Genomic DNA, 23542 nt, shown 5'->3' with positions numbered 1-23542 from the left:
CCTGGATAGTCCAGGCAGTCCCAAGTCTATTTTAGATTGCACTTGAGATAGCTCATATCCCCATCCATCTCCCAGGTGGTATAAAATATTTTTTATTCTATCATCATTTAACAGAGCATACAGTCTGCAGGTCTGTAGCCCATCTACAGTGTGTTTTAGGGGCAATTAATTTTGCTTTTTCAGACACACTCTCAGTTCCTCCCTTGATGCTTTCAGGTGGTTGTGTATGCTGCTAAATGCACCCAGCACTATTCTGTGACTTGGCAGTCAAGTAGAAGAGAACATGGTCTCATGGTTGCACTATCAGACATTGTAACCACCCAAAATAAGATCACTCTGTCCAAACAGCTTTCCAGGAGTGGTTTCTGGTTCCTGCTAATGCCTTCACTATGACCATCAGTTAATGAGCTTGTGAGCCCAAGCCAAAACCATACAAGCAACTAGTGCAACAATTTAAAAGTATAGATTTAATATTGCAGGTAATTATTGTAGAAAGTCATTAAGTACACAGAGATAATGGTCAAGATTTATTAGTATAAATCGCTCCATTGCCTCAAACATAATTTATAACAAGGAACTTGAAGCAAAATAATCTTCTCTGTATTGCCAAAGAGGTGAAATATGCAGAAAACCAAACTTACTTGAGGCTAGATTGGGTCAAAAGATCATATTAGCACATCAGGAAAATGTACAGAGGGCTGTGGTAAATGCCACAGGGTACGTGGTCATCCTTATCAGCATCCAAGTAAGAGTCCAGGCAAAATTAATTTCTAGTACAGACTGTGTATTAACTGTTAGACACAGACTGTGTCTAAATGAAAGGATTATCAGTGAAATTAGTTTTTGGAAAGAGGGGTTATTTTGTAACAAAGTCTTGTTTTATCTGAAAAGCTGCGCTTTGTGAGATGGCATAGATAAATTCTGTCAGTCTACACACATTCTTCAGTGCTGGTTGATACCCCACAGGAGGAGGAAGTAAAGTATCAATGCAGAACAGAAAATGGCACTCATTAGTTTGTAATTAATGACAAGTGAGATAGGATAGCAAATGAAAGTGTGGGAGTGCTCAAGGGAATTCTACAGCTCTTCCAAAAATATCATTTAGGTCTTTATGTTTCTGAATTATAGTGGAGCAGTTGAATTGGTTAAATCACCAAATTTACCATGATGTTGATAATACATGATAGGCTGTATTGAAAGAATTATTAGGAGCCTTGACTAAAATTTGTTCCCACTGTGGTTGGTCTTTTGTGTAGAAAAAGGCAAGGTCAGAAGAAGGGGAAGAAAAAGCATTTATTTCCTTATTTTATAGATCCATGAAGATGGTAATGTAGTTTTCCCAAGGTCAGGCTTGAAGTCTATGGCAGTGTTTGAGAGTCTTTCTCTCTGGGGACTCATTCAGTCCCTTACCTGTAACGACATCCTTTCTCTCCTGCATTAAGGCTTGAACACCACAGCCTGTGTTTTCAGTGCCACACCAAGACACACTGACCCAGAAAAGTTAAAAAAAAAAAAAAAAAAGGAAGGCATCTTAGAATGATTGAAGCTGAACATCGTCTTTGTCTTTATCAAGGACAGAATGTAAATCTCCAGTGAAGGTGTGAATTCTTAGCAACCAACACAGTGAGAAAAGCATTCAGGAGATAAATTGAATTTATCTGACAGTGTAAGTTCAAACTAAAATCTAAAGTAATGCAGTGAACAATGTTTAACAAGATTTCAGTGACTCCTGGTGCCTTTATAATCTGCCTAGCCTTTTGAAAACGTTTTCTTTATAAATGTTTATCCCAGCTGTCTAGTGAGATTAAGAGCTTTTCTCCTTGAGTTCCACGTTTGCCAACAGTTCGGGATTTATTTGCATTGGCAGTTCCTCTGGCACATCAAAGGTGTGGTCACTGCCCCAGGCTGTCATCTTCAACAGGTCATACAGATAATTCCCACAGGAACAGTTGAGCCTTATCTCTTCATTTTGGGAGAGCTAAGTCTTGATGCCGATGAAAGAGCACATTGGGTCGCTGGCCAGCCATGTCTGTTGCCCTCTGCAGTTTGTTCACGCATTGTGTTTGAATCTTGACCTTTAGAGTGGGTGGCCTTACATGAGGTGCTTTCTGAGAGGTCTCACAGCATCCACAGCCACTGCACGGGCTGGCAGGTGTGTTGCAATCCACAGGGAACCTGTGTCCTTCTGGACTGACAGGTGGATCCCTAAGGTGCCTGTAGGGGCATAAGATGTTTATATCTGAGTGGCCCAGGGCCTGGGCATTTCAAGGTCTGTTAAGACCTCCCTGACTCCACTAAGTAGCAGCATGATTCCACTATGTAACCAGGACACATAATGACACACTGAGAGACCATCCTATGTCCTGACTGTTTTCCAGCTGCTTCTCCTGACAAAGGGGGCTCTTGCAGGTCATGTCCAAAGCAAGATCACGATTTTATCCCAACATTGGATACTTTCAAGATTTGGTTGGACATGGTGCTGGGCCGTCTTGTCTAGACAAACTTTGCCATGAAAGTTTGAATCAGATTTTCATTGAGGTGCCTTCAACCTGGCATTCTGTGATTCAGAATCAATTCTGAAATGTCCTTTTTACAAACTACTGTGAAGAGACTTTGAAGTTGGACTTAAACATAGAATTTCATCACTTGCACAGGATACTGGAATTGAGTAAGAAAATTTAGGCTCATCTTATGGCCAGTTGTTCTCCCCTACTGTGGCTGGACAGCTAGTATTCAAGAATAAAATACTGTATGCCAGAGTTTCATATGACTGGAATATCAAATCATAATCAGAAATACAATCATAAATTTTTTGGTAATATTTTTTAAAAGATGCAGTTAAACCCTCCTGCTATGGACAGGGACACGTTCTTCTAGACCAGGTTGTTCAGAGTGATGCCTTAAATTTTAGCTTTCAATGTTTTTCAGATTCTGTGCTGCCTAGGGGTGTAGTTCTGAGCCTCATATTAAATGCCAGTAAGCTCTCTTCACAGAGTATGTAGACAAAACAAATCTTTTTTCTGCTGAAGACTAAGGACAACTTTCAGGCCCAAGAGCATAAACAACAGTGGACTGAAGGGAGAAACAAGAAGGATGGGACCTCACAACCTGAAGATGTGGTTGGACAATTAAACCCCAATATGCAAATGGACCAAACTTATAAAAGTGTGAGACCTTGTGACTGGGTGCCCCATTTTTGTGACCATTCTAAGTCCACTTTGGGTGTAGCCTTGGTCATGCTCTTGTCTTGCCCAAGGTGTATCCTGAAGGCCTTTCAATAAATACCTACTTTATTCTATAGCTCTGTCCAGTCTCTGTTTCAGGTCAGCCTTCCCAAGGCATCAAGAGCCCCATCCCACCTGGCTTTGAACACTTCCAGGGAAGTGTTTCAATTTCTCTGGGCAGCCTGTGCCAGTGCCTCACCACCCTCAGCACAGAAGATTTCTTCTTTGTGTCAAATCTAAATCTACTGTCTTTTTAGTGTTGGGAATAAGAAGCTTTTTTGTCCATGACTGGATGGATTTCTCTCTGAAGCAAATCCTTGGCTCGGGTGTGAGGCATTGGATCAGGAGCTGAACTTGCGAGTTAGACTGATATACAATCTCTTAAGTGAGATGTTGACCTAGATTATTGCAACCATTGCTCTGCTCTAGCTTTGATAGAGGATAAAATCAATGCCAATGTAGAGAGTTTTAGCATTGCAGGTGGGAATTTGCCATGCAAATGTAAAATGAAATCAGTTTCAATCATGTCCTTACGTGAAGACAGACACTTAAATGTCAAGGTTAGATGTTAGCAAGATGGACAGGAAGACTACCCATGAGTATCATAGCAAAAATTGAATTTTAGCTCCCAACCACAATAGTTAAAGAAAGACTTAGACAATGCCAACAACTTGGTAAATTGGAGGATAAATTGATTTATGACCTATATAAGAAGGGGATTCACTAGGGCAGGTTATAACAGCAAAACTATTAAAAGATTTATTTTTCTTCTTCTAAAATTGGTGATGCTGTTTACTGCCATTGGGGAGCCAGGATTAGATGGACTTCTGACTAGATCAGGACAGTAATTCTTCTATCAGGTATTCAAGATAGAGAAATTTTCCTTAGGCTTTGGACAAAATTTAACTCCCTAAGTTGAAAATATACTTTTTCTGTGTTATGAGATAGAAATTGACTGCTCCCTTCAGAAATAAGTCACTGATGCATTAATCAATTCTTCTTTGCCAATGGCATTTACAGGGTTAATGTTTTCTGGCTACTCCACTGGTAAAATACTGCTCCTACACTCAGCTCAAACTCAATTTCCTTCCTTCAAGGTTTCAGTAATCGTATCACCAGGCAATAGCTGAGTTGAAGTTTCCTTTGAATCTGAAATTGTATAATTAAACTTTTGAACTGAAGTCCACACATCACTTTCTAGTCACACTCCTTAGTGAGAGAGATATTTTTCTTTAGTTTGATGATAGCTGATTACTAAATCCTTGGCTTTTTCTTTACTTTTAATGCACTACACAGTATATTTGTTTGTGATTTTACCTCAATCATAGTAAACTATTATCCATGGTGGTACTTCTTGCATTTACAACCCACCTTTCACTGCAGGCTTTCTAAGCACTTGAGAAGCATTAGGCTCAATAAGAGGTCTATAATGAAGAGAAACAATTTACATTGTTATATGTCAGGGGCAGAGATTGTAATTTTCCATATCTTACCAAGGCACAATGGAATGCTGAGCTGGTTGGCCTCTAGGCACTCTTTCTCTAGACACTGTTGCTGTATAAGAAACAATAATATGCTAGTATAAAATAGATGAGGAAACTGAGGCACTAAGAGCCACTGCAGAAATTTTCATAACCTGTACCTTCACAGACTTCTAAGGATTGAAGTCAACACATGTAAGGAGACAGAGCAGCATTTGACATCCCGTATGGAAAACTTTCTCTACTTCCATAGTAGTGTCAAATAAGAAGGACCTCTCTTGGCCTAGGACAATATATTACTTTTAAACTAACTCTGCAGCAGTTTTGTATCTGTTATCCCACTTTTATTTTAGTTCATCAGCTTCCCTTGCCTGTCATTAGGAAGATCATACTCCCCTGGAAACTAAATAAAATATTTGTCACAGGTAGATTATATTAAACCCTGCTTTTGGTTTCCAGTCCTGTTAAGCACTGTGCTTAAGAAGAGATTTTTTTCTCTGTCTACATAGGCCATAAAGATGTCTACTCACACATGTAGGTTCAGATCTCCAAGTAGGGAGCAGGGGGAAGGTGCCTGACTCACATTCTCGAGCTCATCCTGGTCTACATAGTTAGTCACACAGACAAACATCAGAAAATCTCCCTCATGCTGCTTTGCAAATGAATTTCATTCTCAAGGAAGAAGAAGCACAGAGATCATAGGGAACTGGGGGTTAGGATCCAGGTGTAATCCCTGGCTGAGGGGATCAGTGCTAATAAATAATGCACATTTTGTTGGTTATAAAAATATTCTGGGCTTATTTGTTTCAAAGCATTTTCAAAAGACATCTTCAGCTATCACATGGTTTGCTTGGCTTTTCTCCTGGGTTATACCTGGTATAGCACACTGAGCACAGGAGAGAGCTGAAAAATGCTGATGATTTCAGCTGCTGCCTGGAGTGTTTTTTTAACGCTGCCCAACTACCATTTATTCAAAAATGGCTCTTTACAACACAGCAATTATTGAAAAGCTTAATCCACAAAGGTTTTGCATATACATAAGGGAGCATGATCAGTGATCAGGTCACTTGTGAAGTGAAGGAAGATATTAATTACAGGACAGAGAGATGACTGTGGAAGAGATGCCCTTGTATGTGCAGCTGTAGTCACAGAGCCCAGCTACAAATAGGCAGTAATGGGCTGCCAGGGTAAAGGAAGCTATGTGACTCTTTGGAGGGAAAAACATCCAAAACCAGCAGCAAAAGGCTTGAAAGGTTTATTCAACATGATGCTACAAATTAAGTTAGCAATGTTTGTCCTACTTTCTTATTTGGATCTACAGCTGTTTTTTCTCACCATCTTTAAGAAAATACATTCATTTTATGGGACTCAGTGGGATTGGTGAGCTCCAACCAGCCTCCTCTGACTTAGTCACTGGTTTGATGATGGTGGTGGCTAACAGATGAACATTTTCTTTTGCTTCTTTAAATTTACTTGAGTCAGATGGAAACCATGAAGTCATCTAAATGAAGAAGAACTGTTCATTTCCCAGTGATGATAGCTTTGAATTTATACAGGCGCACTTAAAACTGTTACCTGGCTTCCTGCTGACTTTGGGGACAGCAGGTGATAAGAAATAAAAAAAAAAACAAACAGACAAGCAAATCAATCAAAACCAAAGCAAATCCCCCCACCAATACCTAAGGAATGCAGCAGGTCATATTTTATTAGCCTTTTTAGGCCTGTAATATTTTTTGGGTAGTATTTGCAAATGCAATCTCTTAAGAAGAAGCCTAATTTGGCTACTCAAGGCTTTCAATAAATCTCTCAGTACTTTTCTTAGGGTCAGTGGAGAGAATGAGGCTGCAGAGCACAAATGAACACATTCTCAGTCTCTCTTGGGAAAAGCACATTCTAAGCTTTTGGTCTTTGTGCCATTTGTTTTTGTGTAGCACAACATAAAAAGTCTTGTTCCACTCATAGTCCTTACATTTGTAGAAGGAGTAGCTAATCCCAATGATCCACTGCAAACCATGTGTGCACCCACTAAATATTTGGGTGTGCAAATAAACCATGGTGCCCTACTAGGGTGTCAGAAATGGACTTGATTGTCCTTAAAGAATGCAGCCTTTGGGAAGTATTGTACTATTGGAGCATCATCCTGACACTCCAACAGCTTTAAAAAATCTTCTTGCCTTTCTCATTATTATTAAATAGCACACTTTCCTCCGTTGATCAGGGAATAGCCCTCTACATTTGACTCCCTCACCTTTCCGACTTCTGTGCTACTGAAGGGCAGAACGGCTAGTTAACCATCTGTATTGGGAATTTTTCTTGCAATTCATGGTGTCCGTATTCCATTCTTTTATGGATATAAATGCCATAGAATATCTGGGTCAATGATGTCTAAAGTTATCTTTCTTACATCTTTAATTGACTAAACTTAAAACAGTCCTTTTATGAGCTTCTTTGGGCTCTATTGACAGCAATTTCTTTTAAAGAAAGTATCTGGGAGTCTTGCTTTCTGGATTGAAAATACTTTATATCTTATAGGTGTCTTAAACCATTTTACTGGAATGGGGCTTGAAATGCACACACTGTTCAAAATTTGAATGTTTGGATCTGTTCTACACTTTGTTTCTTGTCTGTGTTTTTAAACTTTTGAAAGAAGAAAAATTTTATGCTCTCTCTCTAGTACCATTTGAATTCATTTATAGACTGCTAGGATCTCACAGAGATTTACAATACTAATTAATTAACTTTCACATTTCCCTTGGGTTGCTGGTAAAGATCATTATCCCCATCTTACACGGGTCACCAGTGCTCTCCTCTTATTCAACCTTGTGTAAATCAGCAATACCCCCACTAAAATCAATAGCTTAATACCACAGTAGAATTGATATGGGTCAGGGAGGAATCTGGTCCAGAAAATGTACAGTCTGGGCTTAAATGTGCTTAATTATGTGTTTCCTTCATGGGACTTCAGTACTTGATGGGAACCTACAAGAAGGACGGAGAGAAACTATTTGCAAGAGCATGACAGGACAAGGGGAATGGATTGAGACTGAAAGAATGGAGGTTTAGATTGTATTTAGAAGGAAATCCTTTACTGTGAGAGTGATGGCACACAGGTTGCCCAGAGCAGTTGTGGATTCCCCATCACTGGAAATGTTTAAGGCCAGGTTGGATGGGGCTTAGAGCAACCTGGTCTAATGGAAGGTGTCCTTGCCCATGGCAGGGAGGTTGGAAATAGATGAGCTTTAAGGTCCCTTCCACCCAGCCTGTTCTATGATTCTATGACTTTGAGAGACTGATAGGGGGGGAGGCCTTTGTGGGGGCTATGACGGATGTGGTCTATCAAAGTCTGAAGAACCTTGAGGGACACCCAGGTCCTGCAACATTCCTTGGGAACAGAGGCACACTGAGCTGTTACACTTAGCAAAGATGCTCCAAACAGTTGTCTGCACACAGCTTAGGAACTTGCAAGCTTTCTAAAGGGTCCATGAGCTGGGATACGAGATCCACAAGCTGACTGCAGGGAGATAGAAGTGAAGCTGGCAGAGGGATTTTGTAGAAGCCTGGTCCCCTTCCAGGATTTCAGTGCTGTTCATGCAGATGAGATCTGAGTGTTATCACCCGGTGCATACCCATAGTGATGGTGTGATTCACAACTGGTGCAAATACACCTTTGAGAGCAGATGCCACCCTTTCCATTCATAACAGAGCACTTTGGCAGGCTCCGCCTTGGGATGAGAAGCACCTTCTCCATGTCTGCAAGAAACAACAGTGTTGGCAAGGCATGTTTCTAATGGCCTTGTTAGTTTGGGAACAGACTGGCCAGTACTTTTCAGATCTAAGTCCAAAATAACTTGTCCAAGGTCAGGCAGCAGAACAAGAAATAAATATCGGCTCCCATATGTTGGCTCTTGCTTTTGGATTCTTTCCCTAAGTCTTTCATTTAATGTGCTTGGTCTTGAACTGTGCCTGGTGATGGTTTGTTTCTGGACTCTCCATAGCAGCTGTATTTATGGTGGCCCCACAGGCATGTCTTGATCTGTCTCTCCCAGTGGAATTGTCTATCAGCAATTTTTATGTGCATCTTGATTTAGAATATGTATTACGAACTTTGTGAGCACTCTCTCGACAAAGGTTTGTTTATGGTGCTCACGTCATTCTTAGTTCAGAGTGTTTATGAGCCCAAGTCTCCCTGTCACTATATTATTTTGGAATAATATCAATCTTTTTCTCCTGTGTTCTAGCATTTTCCTAGTCATGCAGGAGACATACCAACTATCCAAGTCTTAACAATTTTCTCACTGAGATATTTTACACCTTTCTTCACTTAATCTGGTGAGGACAATAAGGCAATTCCTTTGATTTACATGCTGGACATGCATCTGGACATTTTATCTACTCTTTCCATTAAATTGCTGTTGCTTTTTCCAGATTATATTGGTGCTATCTCTGACTGCTTGAAAGATAAGGCTGGCAAATAAGATTAAAAATAAACACAATTATTTTTAAAAGCCCTTTGTGCATACATAGTTTTTGAAATCTTGGTATAATTAAGCCCTCTTTTTTCTTCAAAGAATTCCGTCTAACATCTAAGGTATTTTATCGTAGTTACTTGAACTTTACTGAGGGCCATTATTTCAGCTGGCAGTTCCATGATGTGAAGTGCTGTATGAAGAAAGGAGAACAGACATCTTGAATAGACAGAGGATGTATTTTGATCCTTGTTTTACAGGTGGGGATGTTCCCCAGATTGACAGGAGACCTGAAGCAATATAGAAATTGAGAGTCTTCTTGAGTCCCAGTCTAATACCTCAACCATTTGACCAGACTTCCAGTAGGGAATGGGACATAATGGCTTTGGTGGGCCCTGTGCAGGCTGCATCCTTGCAGCATCGTAGTAGGTGCTGCCACTCATTTTGTTGAGGTACACAACTTGAAGGAATGAGGCGCAGTAATATTTTCTACTTCTTTCTCTTTTATGGCTGCAGTTTCTCCACTGTCTCGCCTTTGGCTTTTTCAGCTGTCCTGCCTTGCTTATTACTTGTCCACACAGTCCATGGGTCTCCTTGTAATCTTTCCTTCTTGCTTCCTTGTAGATGAATACATCTTGCAGTCCTTACCCCACTGTTGCTTCGTGACCCTGTACTGCTGTACTGCAATAAATATCTAGGCAAAAAAAATATGACTTCTCTCTGATTATTTCATAATTAACATCACTACTCTCTTTGCTCATCACTGACATTTTGATCCTTTTTCAGACAGCTCCTCTATCTGTTGCCTTAATCTCTCATTGCTTGCTCCTTCTACTTTCTTCTGCTCTTAATATTTCTACTCACAGTTCACTCTGTCTGAGGGGAAACCGAGTTAAGGAGACATCAGTCACTGTTGCAAAGCCTGAAGGAGGAGCAGCAGCAGGAGGGATTGCACTGAAATGCACCATTTCAATGGGAAAAGGCAGTTCCCAATGTAGCAGGAGTAACACAGGCACCTGCTTTTAAGGGCAGTGGCTCTAGGATACAGTAAGTATCCCATGGTTTTTGAGGTTGCTTAAAGTTTGGCTTCCTTTTGTATTTTACCCACTGACACTCAATTAATTTTCCAATTTTCCAACATCCCTTACTGTTCCCACTTAAGCATGCCAATGAAGCTATTTTCCTGCATAGTGAAAACCTCAGGCAAACCGATTGTCTGAAGTTCAGAGGATAAAATGATAACTCTTCTGGGCTGGCCAAAATAATTCTGGACATTGCCCAGCACCATGGTGTCATAATCTGTCATTTTGGCTCCTGTGCAGTAGGTCTGTGGCTCATTTCATCTGACTTTTCAGTATCTAGAAACTGTCCAGTAAAGTATGACCTAGTCATCCTAGGCTTCCCTTGAGAGACAAGGCAAGTCCTCTTATCTGCTTTGGAAACCTGTCTGCTCTTGGGATAAATCATTATCTTGGACCGCCCCATTTTTTTATACTGATAGATACAGGTTTTGTCACTTCTTGGGTGATTATGACAGACAGAGACTTTCTGAAGTCTGATGTGCACTGTATCAAGGTAGAGCAGGATCTAGGGCAGTTACAATTATGACAAAAATGGTGATACTATGTTAGGGATTGGAATAGTTTTAAATTAGAAAGACCAGCCCCTCAATAAAAATAATAGGGAAAAAATGAAAGGAGAACAAAACAAAGTAGAACAAAGACAAAGTGTGGCTCAAAACCTGGGGGGGGGGGGGGGGGGGGACGGGGGGGACAACACTAATGGGGTTTCACTGCACAGTGAAATTATTTATTGTAAATGGTCAGGGTTTGATAGTGCTCTGCTCAACAAGTCCCCTCTAAGTGTTAAAAGGTGTGTTTTGGGTAAATCATTCAGCTGATGAGGCTTTTGGGTGCATCATTAATGCTGTGTCCTTTGTGGTTCATGAAAAACTAAGCCCATGCTATGGCCTGGGAGAGAGCTGAACTGTTGTGTGATTGAGAATTTTATGGTGTTTACAAAATATGGCAAAATCGAGAGAAGGCTTTACAGCGCATATTAAGCTGTCTGGTGAAAAGAATGGCACTGCTAAAGCTGTGGTTAAAATAGCTGCTTCTCTGGAAAAAAAACCAGGGAAGAATGAGAAGTCTGGAGGAAGTGAGGATTCTAACAGTGCTCCTAACAGGACCCTGCCCAAGCACACTCTGTGAGCTGTGGAAGCTTTATTGCTGCTGGAGAGCAACCTTTCTGGAAATAAGAGAAGAAAGAGAGTGCAGCAACAAATCTTGCACCAAGACGGAAATTTGAGGGGAGGTGTGAGCAAAGACACTGGGACAGCCTAGAAAGGAATCTCCATTTCTCTGCATAACCTTGCTTCCAAATTTGCTTTATATCCTGCTTTCTGAGAATAAAGAACAAACTAGACCCCTACTAGTTATCCCAAAAGCTCCAGATCCTCAAGGCTAACTTTCCTTCAGACTCAGTGTTGGTTGGGACACATCCATACCATTCCTGGGCTCTGGAAATTCTCTCGTTCCCAGAATAGGAAGGCTGCACAGAGCCTGACCTTCTTAGAGAGCAGTAGCTGAGCATGCCAGGGATCCCACAAATGATTTAATGTCACAGGAAGCCTGGCTCTGGCTCCCATGCACAGCTGAATTGCAAGGTGTTGCAGAAGTGATCCCACTGGACTTACTGGAAAAGCAAATCCTAGTGGACAAGTGGCATCTTCCTTTAAGTATTAAATTGAAATATGTTATGGTGTTTGAGCAACTGTTGAGACATCTGAAGCCCACAATAACTTTAAGAGATGCAAGAGTAGCTCCTGTAAAGCAGAAGGATCAGTGAGGCCAATGCTACCAAGTACTCCCTGGAATGGATTTCTCACTGCTAAAGCAGGGACCATCTTGGAGGAAAGAGGCTGAGGTTTCAGATAAACACAAACTATCTCCTGGTTCTAGGCAAATCCCAGATTTGTTTGTGTAAAGGGGGAAAGAGGAACACAGAAAGGACAGTAGAGAAGAGACAAAGCCGTCCTGGAAAATATTAGCACCACAGACCTGAAAAAAAAAGAAAGAAAAAGAAAAAGAATAGGAAAAGGAAAAAGAATAGTAGTACAGTGGGCAGAAAAGTGTTTAGAACTGTGAGCACCAGAGTTGCTCAGGGAAATGGTATATTGTGTGCTAGCTTTGGGAAAAAACCCAGCCCAAAATATCAGTCCATAAATGGTGTGTGCTTCACCACAATTTTTGTTCTTAAGGGTTCAGCCCATGTGCCCTGAAATATGAACTGCTTGAACACAAAAAAATCTCTGTTCTCTTGACGCAAGGCCTTGACAGAATGTGGTTCCTTCTGTTCTGGCATGATCAAAAGGAGAACTGAATGAAACAATGTGGGAACTGATAATTATAATTAATGATATACCAGGTCTTGGCAACCTTTTTTTTAATTATTTTTTTTTATTTTTTGTCAGGCTTAGGCAACATATTTCCTAAAATCCATGTCTTGCCATCACCTTCACAGAAATTATGCACTCCCTAAACACTCCCTAAAATTCTATGTGATGTGATAACATTCTGTTCTCACCAAAACCATCTGAACTTTACCAAGCAGTGGATGCTGGATATGCAAAGAGAGGCAAAATTTTCTGTCTTTACAGCAAATATCCCCACTGGTTGCAGAGCTGAGTGTTTTGCAGACTTGGTCAGTGGAGAGATGGATCAGAGGAGAAGAGATGACACGTCATAGGAGCACATAACTGGTAATTCAGGGCTGTTTAAAGTTAAATCCATGTATGATGGATTAATTTGATTTTGTATGATGCAATAAATCTGCACCTTTTGGCATATGGAAGGTGGGAAATTGAGCCTCAGTGCTGCTCCAGGTTGTGATGCAGATTTAGTAATAATAATGAAAGAAAAATTGATCCACTTGTGTTGCGAGATTTGGTGGTTTATGTAGGTGCAGAGATTTAAGCATATAAATGCTGAACATTGTTGTTATTTAAGAAAGAATTCCAACAGGTTTAATAAAACATTTGCTTTTCAGTTTATGACAAAATTTCTTTTAATAATGTGCGGTGAAAAACCTTGTATTTCAGGGATATATAATATTTTAGTATTGTCACATTTGGAAAACTCAGCATAAACTTGTCTTTAAAATAACTGCATTTCCAGTCTGGCCTCGGTTCTCAGTGAGGACAAATGCCTCTGTCAATTTTGAAGAAATTATGAGAGAAGGAATCACGAGAAATTGAGGAAGCTCCTAACAAGCTGCATGGGATGAACTGACTGGATACATTACTTAGCCTTTGCTTTCTCTGAGCACAGGTATATAAGGAAATATGTTCACTTTTAGCTACATTCAGTATGTAATAAAAAAGAATTTGTTTTTAAGTTGCCTGAATGAAAAATGCATCTTTCACTGTTAAAGGACAAACATATTTTCCTAGTGTAGTCTAACTCAAATACAATCCATCTACCTACCTGCCCTGCAGTGGTTCACCCTTGTGCTCAGTCAAAGCAGTGCGAAAATGAAGCCCAATAGAATTGAGATTTTTTAGAAGTTATGAAGGATAAAATAGAGATCAGCGGAGCATTAACTTTGTGGTTAAGACACTGGTGTGAGAGTTGGAAAATTTCTCTTCTGTTCTAAGCCTGGTTACCTCAAGCAAGTGAATTAGTCCTTCTTTATCTCAGTTTCCCATCTCCAGCATCTCTCTTTGCTCACTCTTTATGTATTTTCTATATTTAGGCTGAGGTCACGTTATTTCTTTTTTGCTAAATATTTTTATACTGAGGAGTTATGTCTGTCTTCTCAGTGCTATTTTAATATACCTCAAATAATTGTGATAAACGAAAAAAAAGTGTAATTCGTTCATGGCCACCGTTCATGCTGTTGTTTCCTTGGAAGAGAAACCCCCTCCTGAAGGTACCTGGGATTTCAGTTTTGTTGGCTTTGTCAGGGAAGTTTATCGCAGTCTTCTGAAAAACAGGACTAATAACTTTTTAAGCCAGGTGCTTTCCATTTCTGCAGACTCGTGCTTTTGCAGGTGTCACAAGCCTTGCAGCTCTTTACAGGCTGCGGTGGGATTGGATGTGCTCTGCATTCTTGGATGTGCTCTGCATTCTTGGATGTGCTCTGCACTGAGCTCCACAGCTGCTTAAAAGTGCTGAGAAACAGCAAGATCCTTCTGACAGTTCTATTCTGGGAAGAACTCCAAGAATGGATAGCATGACTTTTGGGATGTGTTTTTTCCTCTGGCTCCCCAAGTGTTTTAAGGAACAAAGATGACCAAGGAGAAGAGTTACATTCTCTGTGCACCACCTTCAATAACTGGCACAGGTTTTACTTCAAGAGTTCAATGCTGCAAAATGATTTGACATTACAATGGAAATAGCACTTTTGGGAAAAAAAAATCTCCTGATTCGGTTTTGATCCTATAGTAAACCTCAGTACTTTGGGGGTAAAAAACCAACGTCTTAACTTTTCCATGGCTCATCATCCTTTTTAAAATTAAATCAATAAAAATCTGACTAATTTATTGAATTAAAAAAAATGCAAGTGTTCTTTAATAAAACACAAGTCTAGTTCTGAAATGAATGAAGACGATTCCCTTGACTTCAGTGATATTAAACTTAATTATAAGAGAATTTTTCATGTGTCTAAAAGGTATATTAATTTCATAGTTAAAAATGAAGTTGTAAGAAAAGATCCTATATGAGGCCTAACTTTATTTACTATAAAAGCTGTATGTTCACTTCTGAATTAACATATAAAGGGTGTGCTGTATTTTAAAGTCTTTCCACTAGAACCCCTTTGTCAAATCTGCTAGAAACTAGCTGCCTGTGTTGCTCATTTGCATCTTTATCCCATCTCTGTTTTTTTTTACTGCCACTGGTACTTCTGAAATCAATTTGTATTGGCCCTTCATGTCATTCCTCATCCTCTAAATGGTAAAATCTGAAGTCTACTTAAGTTTTTTCGAATTCATGGTAATGTAACAAAAATATACCCTAAATTATCTCATCACCTGCTTTTAAATGCCCTTTAAAGTAAGTGTTTTCTGTGGTGCTGTCAAAAAAGGGGATGAAGGTTTGACTTTATTTTCACTAACTCCATCTTCATCCATAATGAACAACTTCGGCCTTATCATTTTCCCGTGTCCTTCCATCAGAGAACACATCTGCTGTGTCCTGCTTTATATTCTGATTATAATCTCTTTCATACAGCAACAATTACTTTCTCAAATTTTTTTATTTGGTACAGTTTTCTTCTTGTCTGCAACTAAGACTCAAGTGTTATGGAAATAAAATATAGTTATTAGGATGGTTTAAACTTAAAAATAAAATCATAGTTAGGTAGGTGTCTATTTTGAGTGTATTTCAAATTTGACTTTGGATCAAACAGGTTATTATTATGTGTGGGCTGACTGAGTGGATATTGAAAAAAGTCTCTAAACCCCTTTTATTTAGGAGACTTGCAGTCTGATAGAAATTTCCATGTAATTAAGGTGGATTTGCAAGTACTGGGCTGAATTATCAACATTCCTAAAATAGTTGACATTACTTCTGTCTTTTTTCTTCAGGATTTCTTTAATTCCACTCCTTGAGTGGCTATTCAGAGAGCTTTTATTATAGCTTTTTTTTTTTTTCCTTCCCCCCACCCCCACAATAAGCGTTTTGTTCACAAGGAAGAAATTACATAAATAGAAGAACCTAGTGCCATATGAGATGTCCAGGATATCAGTGTTCATCTCCAGCTGATGGGCTGGAAGGGGACAGGTCTCCTGCAGGTCGTAGTCTTAGCCTGAAGTGCCTCGTCCAGCTCTGGGTGTCTCAGCAATTGAGCCTTGCTCTCAGTGCCCAGTGGCTCTGTTCATGATCTGTGGTTGCATTCGTGTTCATGTAGGCTTACAAAGCATCAGCTGTTGTGTCTTTCTGACAGAGTCTGCACTTCACACTACAAAGTGAAACCACGAAAATACCTCTTTCATAATTCATAGAATCACAGAAATGTTAGGGTTGGAAAAGATCTCTAAGATCACCAAGTCCAGCTGTCAGCCACCTTGAATGGTGGTTCACCGCTAAATGTTCACCACTAAACCTTGTCCTCAAGTGCCATAGCCACAAATTTTTGAATGCTTCTGTGGATGGTGACTCCACTACTCCCATTGGCAGCCTATGGTTACTATTCCAATAACAGACAACTCTTTCCATGAAGAAATTTTTCACTGTTCAAGAAGTGTTTGAACAACAGCTCCTGGCTTTTAGATGCATGGTTTAACTTTTTGGCTGCCCTCAAGGAGCCAGGAGTTGGACTCAATGATCCATGTGGGTCCCTTCCAACTCAAAATATTCCATGACTCTGTGTTTCTTCTTTACTAGCTGAGATATATGTTCCCACCTTTTGTGTTCTGCCAGGACAAAACGTACTGGCCATGCAGGTCCCACCCGCTTACACCTGTCTTTGTGTGCTCTTGGTGCCAGCAACAAACATCCATCCACTGATGATGTACACTGGAGTTTCTACAAATGCTTTATATCTCCTATACTCCTCTATGATTTCAATTTTCAAAAAAATTATATTCTCCAAGCCAAGCTCTGAGAGAAGTTTCACTCTGAGCAGCTGTGATGGGGCTCTCAGCTGGCTGTCCCAAGCCAGTTGTTTCCTGCCACTTGGGGGAAATGCCATCAGACTTCTAAGCAAATTTTGCTCATTTTCCATGTAAGAATTCTGCCTCTCATCTTGAAAATGTGTGTGTGTTTTTTCCTCATATCTTCAAAACCAGGTGGTTTATTTCCTTTGAAATGTTTAGTCAGCTGGTTTATTTACTTTGAACTGTTTAGTCAGGGGACATTGTTTCCTAAACATAAGACCTTCAGTGCTTTTCTACTCCTTTCTTTTCTCTGTCAGCCTGGCAGCATCTGCTCCTTCAAGCAGACCTCGGGGTACAGTGAGCAGCTTCCTCACCAGCCTGTCTCATTTCTTACAGAGCATAAGAAATGTCCTTGGCATTGGAAATGGAAACCAGGATGAGGGTAGTATTTTATTAACTCATATGGAGGGGTTATTTACGTAACTTTGGGATTTATCAAATAGAGAAGGCCAAATAAACCCCAAACTTCTTGAAAAGTTGGTTTCCTGCTCATTTTTCATGTTACTCTTAATAATGTCTGGTATTCCTGTAACATCAGTGATTGATTGGGCTGCTATTTTATGAGCTCTAAACCTCTCAGAAACCAGATGGGATTATGTTTTGGTTTATTTATTGCAAATTTGTGGTAAAAATATAGGAAATGAAATACATGCCTATGGGAAAAAAGTAGTAGAACTGAGACATTTTTGAAATCCCCTGTAATCTTTTCTGATTTAAGGTGTTTCCCCCTCCCCCCACTCCCCCCCCTCCCCGCTTCCTTTCTTAATAGATATTTCTTGCTCTGCAGCACTTCAGGATGTGGTTCTGATAGGTGGAGTCTGAGAGAGTATTTAAAATTTAACCTTCAGTGAAATTTGTTCATTTTCAATTTCAAATATATTTGATTCATGATTCTTATTGGATGAACATGCAATCAGACACGCTATATTTAGAAGAGGAGGAAGAGGTGTACATGGTCGGTATGTAGCCGGAGTACCCAACACATTTAAAAAAAAAAAGAAAGTTTTTATCTGGAGGGCTTGGGATTTTATGCTCCTTAATGTCGAGTGTGTGATCTAAGCAACTGTCTCATGGTGTCCCTCTGAGAGAACTAGCAAAGTTCAGCTATTTATGGTCTGAAATAAAACACACCTTTACTAACTGTCCTTTACAGTAAATGGACTTTCATAAGCACAGGGATGTGAAAGAAGAACCCTTTTGAAACACTTTTAGTTATTATTTTCAACACAATAAATATCCGTTTAGAGATCTGCGTGAATTTCATTTGCATACTGAACAGGAATAAACCTCAGGGCTAAACCCTGTTCTTTTCTTTGCTTGCTTTTAATATAATTTTTAAAATAATGGCCATGAGCTACTAAAGCAACATAAAACATCCCATGAATAACCCTCAAAACACTTTTGTGTTTAGTGAGTTTCTCTAATTTTCCTTTGCCAAGTCAGGACTTGATAAAACACCTGAGAAACTTGAACGGTGAATCTTTATTTGTCCAGGCTCAATTCTCCCCTGCTGAGTCCTCTGATAATTTACAGCCTTTTGAAGGGATGTCAAAGTGGGTGTGAAACAGTGACATTTGGTTTAATCATCTTTTTGATCCAATTTGGTTTCCTTTTATCTGGCTGCAGATGCACAGGCAGGGTGCCTGACAAAAGAGAATGATTATCACATTGGAAAAAGAAAATAAGAAAAAAAAAAAAAGGGTGGGGGGGAGGGGATTTGCATACTCCAGATTTGGCAACACCACAGCAGAAAAAAAATGGTGTGACTGACCTGAGCATTATCTTGGAAGAAGACCTGGGAATCAGGCTGCATCAGAGCAATATAATTGAGAGATTTCCAGAGGGGATCTATGGCTTGGAGCTGCTGAGATCTGGCTCAGTCCAGGCGGCAAACACTCGACAGTGTGACCTTTTGTTACAGGTCTACCTGACAATTTACAGCACTGAAATCAAAATGAGGTGCAGGAAGGCACAGTGGACCAGCTTTTAAACTGACTAGGCTAAAAAAGATGCTTGGAGTGCAGAAAGAATAGTACATTGACACAAAATTCTCTGGTTTTGAACAGGAGGAGGTGACAGGTACAGGAGTCTGTGCAGTGTGTGTGTGTGTGTGTGTGTGTGTGTGTGCGCTCTGATTTGAGGTATTATCATTTTGAGGAAAGGCACAATATTTTTGTAGACTTTAGTCCTTCTGGCATTTAGATCAATCTGAAATTGCCTCTTAGACACTTTTTGCCTGAGAGCTGAAATTTCCAATTTACCTTATTTAGTTTATGTAAATTATGAACATTACTTTTAAGACACATACACGGATGTTTATGAGAATGCCAAGATTTTTCTCTCACAAACCAGCAAAAAATGTCTTATATAAATTCTGTGCTGTAGATTGGCTATTACAATTGCAAGATCAAAATCATTCTTGGAGGTGATAGCTAACACAGCAGCCAAAGACCTTTTGTTCTGTTCTCTTTCGTTTTCTTACCAATTATAATACTTAATAGAGGAAGTCAACATGTTCCTACCACTGCAGAAAACGGATTACTGAAAAATTCACAGCTTTGGTGTATTTAGGGACTTGAGCTTAAAAGCATGAGTTTTTATAGTTTTTCTTTGATTTTTTTCTTTTCCTGTTTTTTTTTTTTTTTTTTAATTTAGATAAAGCACTTCAAACTCCTACAATACCATGTAATTGTAAAATAGAGTCTAATCCTGCAGAACATTTCAGATGGAATTCATTTCAGCTGAGTTTTGCTGTCCAGTGAGTCATCTACAGTCAGCTGAAATATAGGTGGGTGGCTCAGTTTGTAAGATAGGTGTCTAGGATAAACAAGATGGATTAGATTCTGGAGGTGCTCTGGAGTGTGTCTAACCTGCAGAGATTTCTCTCCAGGGGAGCCAGAGGATGGAGTGGAAATTCCCAAATTTTAGGGAGGATATGACTGTGGCCAGTGCCCAGCCCTGAGACTGTGCAGAACCTGCTGGTCCTAGGATTTAGGTACAGATGCTGTCTCTTTGTTAATCATAGACAGAGCATAAATGTAGTCCACCAAGAGACTGAATGCTGAAGTTGGCTGTGATGACCACATTTTGCTACTGAATAAAGTGATGATTCATTTCAATGATATCCCTACTTTTGTGGTTCTTATCTTGCAGCCCATCCATGTCCTAGTCCAATGCAGAGAAGCTCCACATGAGGTGATCTGGGCTCTTCTCACTGAATGGCCATGCTTGCTTGGCCTCATCATTGATGGGGATAAGGAACATCTTCTCTCCAGTGGGAGCAAATTTACATTATTGTCTGCACATCCTGTGTGCTGTATTTATGTTTGTTGATGCGTGCAGAGGCGGGGAAAGAAGATGTTCTCTTGGCAGAGGACAATGTGTACTGAGCAATGATTTGACTGATTCCAAACCTGCCTTTAGGGACAGAGTAATACAAAGGCTTTACAAGTCTTCATATGGATCTGAGCAATTTTTAGGTTTAAGTATGGGAAAGGCAAAAAAATATCCACTTAGAGGGGCCCAAATATTTACAGCTTTGACAGCACTGCTCAGGAATCTCTAAATAATATAAGTTGAATGGCCAATAGTTTTGGGTATGTCTGTAGGGAAGTAGAAGTTCATTGGCAGGAATCGAGACTTATTTTTGTTATTCTCCCTTCCATGAAGAGGATTTTCCCTCATAGGTGCCTTCCAGTACCTGAAGGAAGCCTACAAGAAAGATTGAGAGAGACTATTTACAAGGACATTCAGTGATAGTGTTATAAAATGACACAAGTCCTTCAAGATGTAAATAAAACTTTGTAATTTTTTTCAGGTGTAATCAGTAGCTATAGCTGGGCAGTTAAGATTAAGCAATTGCACTGTGAACATTATTTTAGAGTAAAAAAAGGCCATCCCAAGATATATGGGCTGTCTGGACAACAGCCCCGAAGAACTGAGCCAAAGCTGAGGGAAAGGTAATTCTGGCTGTGGGAGATTGCAACCATCAGCTCATTGACCACCTACTCAGAATGGCCTCCCAACTGAAACTGAGGGAGGAACTGAACCTGTGGGCTAATTAACATGAGAAACAAGAGATAGAACCAGCAAACAGCGCTTTGGGACACTCATTCACAAAAAAGTTATGCAATTTGTAACCAATGAATGCTTGTGCCTTTATTAAAATGTATAAGTAGTAAAAAGTTTTGATAATCAGGGAGCCATCTGGGTTACCACCAAGCTCCCTACTATGCACAAACTGGAATAAAAAACAGAAATACCTTGCCTTGGTGTATGAATTGGTGCTTCACAGCAGGTAACTGCTTTAAACTAAAAGGTTTAGATTAGATATTAGGACCAAATTATTTACTCTGAGGGTGGTGATGTGCTGGAAGAGATTGCCCAGAGAAGTTGTGCCTACCCCATACCTGGAAGAGTTCAAGGCCAGGCTGGATGGAGCTTGGCATAGCATGGTCTAGTGCAAGGTGTCTCTGCCCATGGCAGAGGGTAGGAAAGAAGTGATCTTTAAGGTCCTTTCCAACACAAATAATTCAGGTATTCTATGATGATTTTAATTTGACAGCCACAGAGCAGCTGGAGATTGGACTGGCTGTTGGAGAGAGGTGTAGATGCCAGAGCTCTGGTAATAAAACTGTATTAACCTCCTACCTGTGTGTTGTGCCTGGATTTACTACTACAAGAAAATACACTTATTATACTATTAAGGTCTTTTTTGGTTCTACCTTCATGGCAGCCCAGACAAGACAACGTTTACCTGTACTTCAGTCTGCTCCATGCTCATTGTTTCTCCCGATGAAAGCGAAAAGGCTTCAGATTTTTCTTTGCAAAAGAGAAGGTCTCAGCATGCCTCTAGCTGTAGCTCTGAGAGTTTGTTCAAACTGCTGTGAGGCCTTTCACAACATATGTTTGGAAAAAAATTAAATAACCCCAGGAGTTGTTTTTTTCTTTCTTCTTTAAGTAGGAAGAGGGCTAAGTTTGCTTTATGTCAATGACATTGTGAAGCAGTTAGTGCTTTATAAAACTAATAGTTAATGCAGATGCTGGTGGTGGGAGGCTGCTTTCACAAACACAGCTTTCAAACAGCATCCTGCCAAACAGAGTCTTTAATAATGCAGTGCTCGGATGGCCAGCTGTCTGTCAAACCTCTCCCTCTGCCTGCTGTAATAAACTCTTTCTCTTTGGTGACAGGCCAGGGAAGTTAGGCTGTGCTCTGCCCCTGTGTTTGGCCTGAGTTCCAGTGGGACGGTTTCTTAAAAGCAGTACTTTTCTAAGTCCCAAGCTGTGTAGAAGGAGAGAAGAGTTCTAAAAATTCTTATGAAATTGAAAAAGGTGCCCTACCTTTTTCTGTGGGGATTAGAGCTGTAGCTTTACACAGTCTTCTTGCAATTTTATTTTTAGCTTTGGTCATGGCCCACTGCTCTGATTTTGCTTGAATGTCCCAGTCTGTAAACAGGATGATTACAAAATTATGGCATCAGAGTGCAAGCTGGATATTTTTTTCCAGGAGTTGTTACTTTTAAGAGCTCACCTGGACCAGTCATTTGGACTCTCGCTGGTTTTCAGCCCTGGGGGAAAAAAAAAATATCTAGAAATATCTGCTTTTATTTGTGAATGCAGGATTGTATAATATGAAATTAACAGCAGTCCAAAGGAGCAGGTTTACATAGTACACAAATAAAACCTAGTTGCCTTTTCAGCTTTATTGCAGGTCACTTTATGAAAAAAAAGAGATTTTTAAATGCACACATATAATTATCAAAACACACATATAATTGTTAAACAAAATCATTGGTGTGTATGGAAAGATAGTAGAGGACTAAGAAAACCCAGAACAAACCCACTGGGATACAGGAATGTTTTCAGGCTCCCAGCTGTTCTCTCTTCCAATAGGGGAAAGACGGGAGGAGAGGCAGATAGTAGCCCTGGTCTGGCATCTCACGAACTGATGCTTTGCCCCTAATTTGGGCTAATACAAAGGGTGCTGTGATTTCCACCTGGGATATGGCCACATCAGTGGGCTTGCCTATAAGCTGACATTAAATCTATTTTTCTCTCCCGGAATTTCACAATGCAAGTTTAAGAGACTGAACATTCAAAACCTTCCACCTATAATGCTGTGGGCTGGCGCCTGGTGACGTTAGCATGGGCAGGATGCTTCTCTGAAGAGCTCTGCTCAGGGGAGGTACAGCAGAAGAGTCTGCAGCACATCCACTGCCTGATCATCAGCCCCAGCCCTGTCTGGGAAAGGCTCATGCATCTGTCAAGGTGCCCTGTTGGTGTATTGTATGTTCAGCACTGTAATGATACACAGTCATTGCATCAGTCATATATTTTATACCAATGACCTTAATAAACAATTGCTGTACATATTGAGTCTCCCATAAATACATTTCTATAATTTTAGTGGAGACCTTCACACTTAAATGGTATAACATTTTTTACAGTTAATCAGAGAGCATAAACAACCAATGCAGTGGTGTGTACGTGTGGTGAATACACAGCTGAGTCTCACTTGTGGAAAGAAAAATCCTCCCCCCAACCAAATCTAGTAATTCAAAACTCTCCAGATATAATAATCAAAATGCCAGTTCTGTTCCTACCTGCTGCATCCTCAAGTGCTTCCCTTGCTACATTTCCTCAGCATGTTGCATAGACATGACAGAAAATTGATCTAGGCAACCATTTATCGATTTACCTTCTGGTATGAAAAAT

This window comes from Hirundo rustica, chromosome 3 (assembly GCF_015227805.2).
Source record: "Hirundo rustica isolate bHirRus1 chromosome 3, bHirRus1.pri.v3, whole genome shotgun sequence".
In the NCBI taxonomy this organism is placed as follows: Eukaryota; Metazoa; Chordata; class Aves; order Passeriformes; family Hirundinidae; genus Hirundo; species Hirundo rustica.
Note: the sequence above shows the minus strand (reverse complement) of the source record.